Source organism: Oncorhynchus nerka, linkage group LG25 (assembly GCF_034236695.1).
Source record: "Oncorhynchus nerka isolate Pitt River linkage group LG25, Oner_Uvic_2.0, whole genome shotgun sequence".
Lineage (NCBI taxonomy): Eukaryota > Metazoa > Chordata > Actinopteri > Salmoniformes > Salmonidae > Oncorhynchus > Oncorhynchus nerka.
In genome coordinates this window covers 53541450-53551523 of record NC_088420.1, presented here as the reverse complement: position 1 = coordinate 53551523, position 10074 = coordinate 53541450, and the positions used below count along the sequence as shown (strand labels likewise).

General features: G+C 43.2%; 1 pseudogene; it reads left to right on the top strand.

The window, feature by feature from the left end:
- Window positions 1-5719: 5719 nt before the first annotated feature.
- On the top strand, window positions 5720-10059 carry LOC135564583 (RNA-binding protein 25-like; annotated as a pseudogene).
- Window positions 10060-10074: the final 15 nt, after the last annotated feature.

The following is a 10074-nucleotide window of genomic DNA, read 5'->3' as shown; positions in this document are numbered from 1 at the left end:
CAGAGGAGCAGAAGAGAGTAGGCAGCCTGGTCAACAGAGTAGCAGAGAGGGCCTCTGAGTGGTTCCCCAACTCCCACATCACCATCTCCACTCTGCTGTCCAGCAAAGACTTTCATCCCCGTACCATTCAGGAAGTCAACGCTGACATCACCAGAGGGTGTGGCCTACTCACGAACGTGCACGTTGCTCACCACCGAACAATCACCCCAGTGCACCTGCACGACCACTCCCACCTGAGGAAGCAGACAGTATGGATGTTTGCCAAGTCTCTAAAGGACGTGGCACTTGGTAGACAAACAGCCCATGCCGCACTGGACAGAGGACCACCCAGAGACCCCTACCAGACCACTCCTCCACCAAGGAGCCCCAGGCCCCCTCACTGCCCCACCAGACCCAGTGCACCCCACAGGCCCCACCCACCACCAGAGCATCACCACCTCCATCGGCGCAGCCAGACTGGACCGGGCCCAGCCAACCACCCCACACCAGACCACCACCTCTACCAGACCAGAGAGACAGCCTCCCGGCCCAGATCCTCCACTCCACAGGTCCCAACAGCAGGACCAGCGCAGCTATGCGGAGGCCCTCAGAGGACAGGGAAACTCTAAACGCACTAAACGCACGCACACACACACACATAGCTATTGTACTAAAAGTTGACTTGTTCAATGAATAGGAAGAAGGAAAAAGAAAAAGAGAACAGATGTTTACTGTTCTCCTGTTTATCTCGCTCAGAACAACTTAGTAGTTAGAAGTTACTGTTTTTTGGACTGTCTTTCTTTTTGCAACATGAAATCCCTATCAGTTAGCATTTGGAACATTCAGGACCTAATCTCATCAACCTTTGAACTGAAGACTTTAGCACTGGAGTAAAAAAAAATCTCAAAGATATTGTCATCATTCTGCAGGAGACATGGTGTAAGGCAGATACTGTCACTCACTGTCCCACGGGCTACAAAGAAGTAATTGTGCCTTCCCAGAAACACAGCTCTGTCCATAGAGGTAGAGACTTTGGAGTATTCATAATTTGGTACAAATCCGAACTACAAAATCTAATTGATCCCCTCAAAATTGATAAACATCACATTTGGTTAAAATTGAAAAAAATTGTTGTGTTACTTTGCGCAATATTATGTATCCCTCCCTCAGATATTCCCCACCCTTGAGGAAGACACATGCAATTTCCAGGGCCAAGGAAATGTGCTCATCAATCCGCACACAGGAACACTACCTGATCTAACGACCACACGAGGGGACAGCTTTATTACAGGCCATACTGTTTCTAACTGTCTTAATCTCCCCCATAAAAACAACAGTGACAGCACCATCAACAACAACGGAAGGGATCTGTTGCAGCTCTGTAGAAGCCTGGGTCTGTACTTTGTCAATGGTAGGTTACAGGGAGACTCTTTTGGGAGATTCACCTATGGCTCACCTCTTGGCCACAGTACAGTAGACTATATGATTGCAGACATTGACCCTTTCTCTCTCAGCTCATTTACTGTCAAGCCACTAACACATCTGTCTGATCACAGACAAATTACATTGTTCTTCAAATGAACAGACATGGAAACAACCAGACATTCACAGCCCAGTAAGCTGTACAACATCAGAAATTCATACAGATGGGCCAAAAACAGCACAGAAGAATACCAGAAATAAACCAGTACCCCAAAAATCCAAACACTCTTAGATAACTTTCTGGATAAAGAAGGCATCAATCTAACATCTAAACATCAGCAATATATTCAGGCAATATATTCAGGCAAATGAAATTGATAAAAAAAAAACCAAAAAAGACTGGTTTGATGCAGATTGAAACGTAGAACACTATCAAACCAAAAGCACAGAGACCCAAATAACGGTGAATTACGCCTTAATTACTGTGAGACTTTAAAACTCTATAAATGTACACTCAGAACCCCAAATGAACAGTACAACAGGAAGCAGCTGACACTAATTGAGGAGTCTATAAACACAAGCAACTTTTGGCAAAAATCGAAATTAAAGGAATTAGCAAAACAAATGGTGAAATATGGACAACCAATTTTAAAACACTCTACAACACCGTTCAAATTGATGCAAACACAGAACAATGCCAAATTCATGACCAGTTGAATGGATTAGGAAAAGCTAAAAAAGGACAATCAAAATCCATTTGACTCCCCAATTACTCACAAGGAGCTCTATAAGAAACTTCAGGCCTTCACATTTAAAAATGCATGCACACCTGATGGCATCCTAAATGAGATGGTCAAATTCACTAGTGCAAAATTTTAATTGGCTATATTAAAATGGTTTAATTTGATCCTGAGTGTAGGTTATTTCCCTGACATCTGGAATCAAGGACCCAAACAATTACAGAGGCATTTGTGTGAATGGTAACCTGGGGAAGGTCATCTGTAGTTTTATAAATGAAGAGTTCTAACCTTCTTTAATAAGCACAATGTCTTGAGTAAAAGCCAAATTGGATGTATACCAAACATCGCATGACTGATCATATTTACACCCTACACACCCTGATAGATAAATATATCCATCAAAATAATACCAAAATGTACGCTTGCTTTATCGACAATTCAGAGGTTAAATGCCTGTTCTTCACAGATGAGCTGTGCCTGCTGTCACAGAACACGGCCTACAGCAGAGCCTGGAACTGCTAGAGCAGTACTGACAGACCTGAGCCCTGGAAGTAAACCCCCAAAATACAAAAATAATTATTTTCCAGAGAAGATCCAGATCTCAGGGAATTAGAAAAAAGTTCTCAATTGATACAAAATATATAGAGTACTGCACACACTACAATTACTTAGGTTCAAAAATAAGCTCAACTGGACACCTTAATGAGGCAGTGAATTAACTGAGAGCATGCAGGGCATTCTACACCATTAAAAAGCTAATTCAAATGGAAATATCTGTAAACATTTGGCTAAAACTAACATGTTTACATCATGCAGGCCTATGCAACTGTAGGCCTTATAAAACATTTACTCACATCTGCCATCACTATTATGTAGATCGATTAATTCCAGGTAATAATTTTGGATTAAAACTGTATAGGCTAACTAGCCAGCTCAATTTAGATCACATTCACATTTTCTCCTGACACACAAATGGATTATAAATACATAACGTTACAAATTAGTTTACCCTGACCAGACGGACTGTATCCAGCCTACAGTTGACAGCCTACAGTTGATCAGACGGTCTCGTTTTCATCCCATACAGCATGTCAGATTTTTTATGTTTAGAATGGTAGAACGGTAGCATAGGCCATTCTACCATTCTGGCGGAGAAAACTGCACACTCTCGCTGGTAGCTAGCTAGCTACTGAAGTTAGCAAGGCAAATTTAAATAAATTGCACTAACTTGACAAAAAATAAAGTTCTAAACCCAGAAAACAACTTAGAAAATACATCTCCTGTAAAAAAAATAATAATAATTGAATAATGTCCCAAAAATTCTCAACTATCACTCTTCACTTTTAATCTCTATCCAACAATGTCACCAAGCTTCTCAACACGTAGAACCCCCATAATGCTCTGTGGCACAATCCCAATACAACACACTAGGTTCGTTCTCTATTCCTACATCTATGATTGGACGGGCAACATGTCAGTTCAGACTGCAAAAGCTTTGATTGGTTCGGAGGACAAGTGGTCATAATTACCACATATGTCTATGGAAGGGGGTGAGGCCTACCTGCCTCCTAGGTTTTGTATTGAAGTCAATGTAGCCAGAGGAGGACGGAAGCTAGCTGTCCTCCGGCTACACCATGGTGCAAGCCCAGACAGTGCTGTTGTTACTGAAGACCTTCATTACAAAACAGTGTATTTTAAACAATTATCTGGTGAAATATTAATATATTTATAAGTTTTATCTAAAAAGAATAACTTTTTTAATGTTTCACAATTATTTTTTAAATGAGATTTCACTGGGGAGGATGGTCCTCTCCTTCCTCCCCTGAGAAGCCTCCACTGCAAGAATGACATCTAGTGGGCATATGTATCACATACACAAAAGTCTTTACACACCCGCACTGGGGTGCTGTACACTGTCTGTTATGCAGTGGAGGCTGCTGAGGGGAGGACTGCTCATAATAATGGCTGGAACGGAACCAATGGAATGGCATCAAACACATGGAAACTATGTGTTTGATGTAGTTGATACCATTTCACTAATTGGCTCCAGCCATTAACACAAGCTCGTTCTCCCCAATTAAGGTGCCACCAACCTCCTGTGCATTATTGCCTCAATGAAACCAGGCCTATAATTATATTCTTCAAACTAAACGAGCTGTGACCTGTGTCTTTCTCTTTGAGACAGATTATATTGAATGTGAATGATATCTAGAGTCAGTTAGGAACAGAAAGCTTTGGAGCGTAAGTTGAAAGAGGGGGGATAAGAGTTGAATTGTGGAATACGAGGTGGAGCGAGAGAAGGAGCAGAAGAAGCAGAGAGAAAAGGAGGAGTGGTGGAAACGCAGACAGAGTCTTTGAGGAGGAGCTGAGGAGGATAGAATAAGGCAATGTGGTTAGATAGTTCATATCATCCGTTTCTCCCATTTTCCGTTTTTATGTTACATTATTGTCTGTCTGTAGCATCACCCTACACACATGGAGGAGATGAGAGACTGAAGAGAAGCTTCAACAAAAGTTGCTGAAACAGCGTGCGGGCCAGATTCAATCACATTTCTTTTGTATATGCCAGCACTAAAACATTGGCTATGGGAAGGGACTAGTGCGCAAGAGTTTTTTTAGATTGGGCTTATCTTTCTTTTCAGTTTTTATTGGTTACCTACTCCTCTCCATTCTCTCACACTAACCAGGACCTGATCAGCAGCCTCCTGAGACAGATGGAAGAGGAGATGAGGGTTTTTGAGTAGGCGCAGGAGGAAGACGCACCAATCTCCCTGAAGGGTGGTCATCACTATCCAGGCTGCCCTCAGAGGCCTCCCGGCATGCTGTTCCAGGCACAACGTTGGACATGGGTGGAGCTCCACCATGGAAGAGAGGAACAGAGAAGGTGTGAGGAGGAGGAAGGAAAGGGAGAAGATGTGTAGGAGAGAACAGGAGAAGCTGAATCAAATCAAATCACATTTATTTATAAAGCCCTTTTTACATCAGTAGATGTCACAAAGTGCTTATACAGAAACCCAGCTTAAAACCCCAAAATAGCAAGCAATGCAGATGTAGAAGCACGGTGGCCAGGAAAAACTCCCTAGAATGTCAGGAACCTAGGAAGAAACCTAGAGAGGAATCAGGCTCTGAGGGAAGGCCAGACCTCTTCTGGCTGTGCCGGGTGGAGATTATAAGAGTACATGGCCATTAAGGCTAGATCGTTCTTCAAGATATTCAAACATTCATAGATGACCAGCAGGGTCAAATAATAATCACAGTGGTTGTAGAGGATGCAACAGGTCAGCACATCAGGAGAAAACGTCAGTTGGATTTTAATAGTTGAACGTTCAGAGGTCAAGACGGCAGGTGTGGTAGAGAGGGAGAGAGAGAGGAAGGGAAAGAGAGAGAGAGAGAGAGAGAGAGAGAGAGAGAGAGGGAGAGAGGGTCGAAAACAGCAGGTTGGGACAAGGTAGCACGTTGGGTGAACAGGTCAGGGTTCAATAGCCGCAGGCAGAACAGCAGAAACTGGATCAGCAGCACGACCAGGTGGACTGCGGACATGGACAGTCAGGTGTCAACAGGACAGGTAGGCCTGAGGCATGGCCTTAGGGCTCAGGTCTCCCAGGAGTGGGGAGAGAGAGAGAGAGAGAGAGAGAGAGAGAGAGAGAGAGAGAGAGAGAGAGAGAGAGAGAGAGATGATGAGAATATTAGAGGGAGCATACTTAAGTTCACACAGGTCACCAGATAATAAGACAGGAGAATTTCACAAGATAGGACAAACTGACCCTAGCCCCCCGGCACATAGATTACTGCAGCATAGATACTGAAGGCTGGACAGGGCCAACCAGGCAGGATATAACCCCACCCACTTTGCAAAAGCACAGCCCACACACCACTAGAGGGATATCAACAGACCACCAACTTACTACCCTGAGACAAGGCTGAGTATATTTAGCCCATGAAGATCTCCTCCACCGCACGAGCCCGAGGGGGAGCAAAACCAGACAGGAAGATCACGTCGGTGACTCAACCCACTCAAGTTGAGTATAGCAAAAAATCCTTGCACGACATGATGCACCCCTCCTAAGGACAGCATGCAAAAGCACTATAAAGCCAGTGAGTCCCAGTGGAGAGAGGGGAGGTGGCCAGGCAGAGACAATAGGGCGGTTCGTCACTCCAGTGCCTTGCTGTTCTCCATCGCACCCCTTGGCCAGACTACACTCAATCATAGCTACTACTGAGATGAGTCTTCAGCAAAGACATAAAGGGTGAGACTGAGTCAGCGTCTCTCAAATGGATAGCCAGACCATTCCATAAAAATGTAGCTTTATCGGAGAAAGCCCTGCCTCCAGCTGTTTGCTTAGAAATTCTAGGGGAAATAAGGAGGCCTGTTTCTTGTGACCATAGCGTACATGTTAGTATGTATGGCAGGACCAGGATAGGTAGGAGCAAGTCCATGCAATGTTATGTAGGTTAGCAGTAAAACCTTGAAATATGCCCTAGCCTTAACAGGAAGCCAGTGTAGAGGCTAGCACTGGAGTAATATTATACATTTTTCTGGTTCTAGGCAAGATTATAGCATCCGTATTTAGCACTAACCAAAGTTTATTTAGTTATCTACAAAGGCTTGCGAAGGTATTCATCCCCCTCTGCATTTTTCCTATTTTGTTGCCTTACAACCTGGAATTAAAATACCTTTTTTGGGGGTTGTATATTTTGATTTACACAACATGCCTACCACTTTGAGATACTACTTTATGTTGTGAAATTAACAAGAAAAAAGTTTTAAAAAAAAGAAAACTTGAGCGTGCATAACTATTCACCCCACCAAAGTCAATACTTCGTAGAGCCACCTTTTGCAGCAATTACAGCTGCAAGTCATTGGTGTATGTCTCTATAAGCTTGGTACATCTAGCCACTGGTATTTTTGCACATTCTTCAAGGCAAAACTGCTCCAGCTCCTTCAAGTTGGAAGGGTTCCGCTGGTGTACCACAATCTTTAAGTCATACCACAGATTCTCAATTGGATTGAGGTCTGGGCTTTGACTAGGCCATTCCAAGACATTTACATTTTTTCCCCTTAAACCACTCGAGTGTTGCTTTAGCAGTATGCTTAGGGTCATTGTCCTGCTGGAAGGTGAACCTCCATCCCAGTCTCAAATCTCTGGAAGACTGAAACAGATTTCCCTCAAAAATGTCCATGTATGTAGCACCATCCATCTTTCCTCCAATTCTGACCAGTTCCCCAGTCCCTGCCAATGAAAAACATCCCCACATTATGATGCTGCCACCACCATGCTTCATTATGGGGATGGTGTTCTCGGGTGATTGAGAGGTGTTCTGTTTGCAGCAGACATAGCATTTTCCTTGATGACCAAAAAGCTCAATTTTAGTCTCATCTGACCAGAGTACCTTTGGTGAACACCAAACGTGTTTGCTTATTCTTTTCTGGCAACTCTTCCGTAAAGCCCAACTCTGTGGAGTGTAAGGCTTTAAGTGGTCCTATGGATAGATACTACAATCTCCGCTGTGGAGCTTTGCAGCTCCTTCAGGGTTATCTTTGGTCTCTTTGTTGCCTCTCTGATTAATGCCTTCCTTGCCTGGTCTGTGAGTTTTGGTGGGCTGCCCTCTCTTGGCAGGTTTGTTGTGGTGCTATATTCTTTCCATTTTTTAATAATGGATTTAATGGTGCTCTGTGGCATGTTCAAAGTTTTGGATATTTTTTTATAACCCAACCCTGATCTGTACTTCTCCACAACTTTGTCCTTGACCTGTTTGGAGAGATCCTTGGTCTTTATATCGCCACTTGCTTGATGGTTCCCCTTGCTTAGTGATGTTGCAGACTCTGGGGCCTTTCAGAACAGGTATACTGCGATCATGTGACAGATCACGTAACACTTAAATAATGTCCCCCTGTGTGCAATCTAATAAATTATGTGACTTCTGAAGGTAATTGGTTGCACCAAAACGTTTTTAGGGGCTTCATAGCAAAGGGAGGGAAAACATCTGCATGTACCACCTTTCCATTTAAAAAAAAAAAAAAAAAAATTAAAGTTATTTTTTTCGTTTTACTTCACCAATTTGGACTATTTTGTGTATGTCCATTACATGAAGTCCAAATAAAAATAAATGTTAATTACAGGTTGTAATGATACAAAATAGGAAAAACACCAAGGGGGTGAATACTTTTGCAAGGCCCTGTATATGGGTAGCCAAAGTGTAGAGCATTGCAGGAGTCTAATCTAGAAGTGACAAAAGCATGGATTAGATTTTATGCATAATTTTTTGACAAAAAGTTTCAGATTTTTGAAATTTTACAAAGATGATAAAAAGCTGCCCTTGAAATATTTTTGATATGTTTGTCAAAAGAGTGATCAGGGTCCAGAGTAACGCTGAGGTTCTTCACAGTTTTATTTGAGACGACTGTATAACCACCAATATTAATTGTCAGCTCAAACCGCAGATCTCTTTGTTTCTTGGGACCTAAAACTAGCATCTCTGTTTTGTCTGAGTTTAAAATTTAAAAAAATGCCACCATCCACTTCCTTACGTCTGAAACACAGGCTTCCAAGGTAGACAATTTTGGGGCTTCACCGTGTAGTTTAGTTGGAATAGTGTCCAGAAGGCAGCTGGAAGGTTTAGAGGCTATGACCATTTTCACGAACGTGTCGAGAGATGCAGGATTAAAAAACTTGAGTGACTCCATTGATCCTTGGTCCTGGCAGTTTTATGCAGACTCAGGACAACTGAGTTTTGGAGAAATACACAGAGGATTTATTTTTGTCGAAGAAGTTCATAAATTCATCACTGCTGAAGTGAAGGCCATCCTCAATTGGGAAATGCTGCTTTTTAGTTAGCTTTGCAACAGTATCAAAATGCATTTTGGATCGTTTTTATTCTCCTCGATTAACTTGGAAAAGTAGCCTGATCGAGCAGCAGTGAGTGCTCCGTTTTTCCAAACTAGTCGTAAGACTTACAGTCTGGTGGAGCTACGTTACAATTTTCTGGAAGCTTGCTTCAAGGCTGGGGTATTTTCTGTATACCAGGGAGCTCATTTCTTGTGACACATGTTTTTAGGTTTTTAGAGGTGCTACTGCCTCTAGGGTATTACGGAAGGTTCAATTTAAATCTTCAGTTAGGAGGTCAAATTATTTTTGTACTTGGGTAGGTGGAGGGAGTCTGGAAGGGCATATAGGAATCTTTGGGGTGTCCGAGAATTCAGAGCGCAGCTTTTGATAATCCTTGGTTGGGGTCTGAGCAGGTTATATTTGTTGACAGGAGGAGAAGAAAAACAGAAAGAAAGAGGGAGGGAGGGAGGGAGAAGGATAATAAAAAGAGGCATGAGGAAAAGGAGAAGAGAAAGAAGGAAGAGGAGAAAAGAAAGGAGGAGGGGTAAAAGATGGAGAAGGAGGAGAAAGTGTGAGAAACAGATTAGGGAGGAAGATGACAAGCAACAACGGGATAATGAGAGGATGAAAATACAGGAGAGGGAGGGGAAAAGGAGAATGAGAGGATGAAAATACAGGAGAGGGAGGGGAAAAGGAGAATGAGAGGATGAAAATACAGGAGAGGGAGCGGAAAAGGAGAATTAGAGGAAAAGGAAGGATGAGGAAGAGATGAGGATAGAATCAGACAAGAGGAAACCAAAGTGTCTGCAAAAGCTGGAGACAGGAAGAGTGAAGGAGGTAAGTCAAAACCTGAGTGAGCAAACTGCCAGAGAGGGGAAATCAGCCACCAAAGAATGTTCCTCCACTGCCAGCTCTCCCCCAGTGCCTCAGCCCTTGAGTCTGCCTTTGAGCCCATTAATGTATATCTGCCAGAGCAGACAGAGCAGAGGAGACTGTCCTGGATAAGGGAGTGCACCCCCTGGTCCAAACACTCCCTGCCGAACAAGAGGAAGCACCAGCAGCAAGGGGGCAGGACCCAGGGGGGGAAGTAGGGCTGCTGAGTGGAG